Raw genomic sequence first — 2,611 nt, forward strand, 5'->3', positions numbered from 1 at the left:
GAGTTAGGGGCTGTCAGAATAATCACAGATTCACTGAGATATTCAGCGATTGTTACAGTTTCATTTATAAACCTGTTGCTGGGAGTATAAAATATGTATACATGTTTAAATGTCAAATCGTTTCAGCTAGCAAAATATGCGCGTTTAGAGAGAGATTTTACATCAGTTAGGAGACACACGCTTAAAGTGTAGAGTATTATTATTTTTGAATTTTTGTTTGAATTTTGTTGTTTTGAAGTCAGTTTTGTTGGTTTGTTGGAAGTGGTTGAATATAATTGTGGTGATCTTAATTGATCAGGGTTTATTGGTTGTAATTTGTTGTTTTGGTTGTTGAGTTATATCTGTTTGTGAAGATATAATTGGTTGATATTGGTTGAATGTTTGGTATTGTCAAGATTATATTAGTTGCTGCTTTGTTTTGAGGATATATGTAAATATTGGGTGCTTTAGTTTAAGTTGTTTTCTGATGCTGATTAGATTGTGTGAAGTTAATATTGTTGAATGAATGTTTGTGGTTTATACCGTATCTTAGAGTTGTAAAAATATTCATTTTGTGTTCTTCATTTTGTGGTGATTTTATTGCTTTGTTTGGTCATAAGTTGTTTAGAGCTTGGGCTCGCCAGGTGTCTTGTTTTGTTTCGTATAAAAGACGTATACGTGGAAAGATATTTCGTATAAGTGGCTGATAAATGATGTTTGTTTGTTTTGGGTGTAAATAATGATCAGAGTTCTTTGTTTTGGGTGTAAATAATAATCAGAGTTTGTTGTTTACATGTATATATTGATTTGAGATAGAAAAGGATAAAAATACCTAAAAAAAAGATAGTGTTAACTAAACAATTACATGCTAGTTTTCCAACTGAGAATATTTCACTTTTATGTCAGGCGGTGCTGCCCAGCCTCCATATCTTGGAAATTGGTTCTAGTATTTATTACTAAATCTTTTCTTAGATTAAATAACATCAAGGCAGACATTTCTCCTGACAGTTACCTTTGATCCCCTTTATAATTCGATTTTATTTAGTTCCGCCAATTGTTTTCTCGTTTAGGGCAACTTTGGGACCACACGCCGTTTTTCATGGAATGGCACGGAAGTGTCACATTGAAGGTTCCATGATATCCGCCGTATGAACATATCTGTGAATGTTTCAAAAGTCAAAATTTTGCCACTTCATATTTAAATCAAGCCGGTGCTAGGTAGTTTGCACTTTATAGTACCGTCCATAAACAGGCTAAATCAAACAGAGTCTGCAACATTTTCAATTTTTGCAGTTTTAGACTTACTTTATGGATTCTTGATTTCTCTATTTAAGCATTTTAATGCATATTTCAAATTCTCAATACAAAATGAAAGTAAATTGGCACAGCAGATTTGTTGCCCTTTGCCTTCGTATACAGTATTTTCATTGATCCGGGCTTTCATGTGACCAATGAAAATACTCCATTTGAAAAGAATCTGCTGTGCCATTTTACTTTCATTTTGGATTGAGAAATTTGACATTTAGGAAAAAGGTGCGTTATAGTTTCATATGATGCTTTTATGGAAGAATTATCAAAAATAATAATTTATTTTTAGTATATTTAAATTCGCAATGCAAAGAAATATTCATTCACTGTGAATATAGTGTGTTTTACACGTGAGAGTTATATTGAAACAGTGCAATCAGATCTCTTTTGAGTTTCATTGTTGACAGTTTGGGCTTGAATATTACTTGCTACGTATAATCAACGAAGGTACCAGTGTTGTTTACTTAAAGAGTATTTATTTATCTAAGATTTGACACTAAGATTGTTAAGATTGATAAAAAATTGCTGATGATTGAGATGCTAGTGATATTTCTACGCAAAAAAAGTAGAGTCGTAAAAAATGTTTTTTCATAAAATTTATTTTTGTCAATACTCATGATGTTTAGATGACGTTTTAGGGTTTGGGGTTGTAGAGGGGGAACGGGGGTATAGTAACGTCAAACATATGACTTTTCTATTAACAAACTTTTAAACAGAAAATGGAAGGTTAAATAAATATTAGCTTACTCATCTGACTTCGTATTGTAGTTCACATATCACGAAATTGACGCACGAACTTCTATGAACTAAATTTTCACAGCTGTTCATAATCTTCCTAGATAAAATTTACGCTTGAATTCTATACAATGATTAAGAAATTGAAATCTAATAACCTTGCCATCTGTTTAATGCATTGATTTTCCTTGTAGCAAAACCTTTAAACACAATTTAACACCAATTAATCATTCATAATTATTTATTATCGCGTTTAAGATGCAGATATTAACTTGAAAATATAAGCCTTATTATCTTACTGAACTAACAAAATACTGATTGTTAGCGTAGATAACATTTTACAGACATATCGTCGCCTTATTTCCAGAGGGACGTAAGTTGCATTTAGTTACTTTCACGAAAAACGCATTTAAAGTTTTGATATGTTGTACAGCCTTTACCTCTAGGACTAACGAGCTGAATTTTTGAAAGGATATTTGTCATATGCTTTTACATAAGCATGTCCACTTTCAGGCTTATCAGATAATTACTTTTCCTTATTTATTAAAAACATTTTTTTGAAATTCCCCTGAAAATGAATTTTTGTGTT

Source organism: Ruditapes philippinarum, unplaced genomic scaffold (genome assembly GCF_026571515.1).
Source record: "Ruditapes philippinarum isolate M1 unplaced genomic scaffold, ASM2657151v2 ctg17085_1_1_1_1, whole genome shotgun sequence".
Lineage (NCBI taxonomy): Eukaryota > Metazoa > Mollusca > Bivalvia > Venerida > Veneridae > Ruditapes > Ruditapes philippinarum.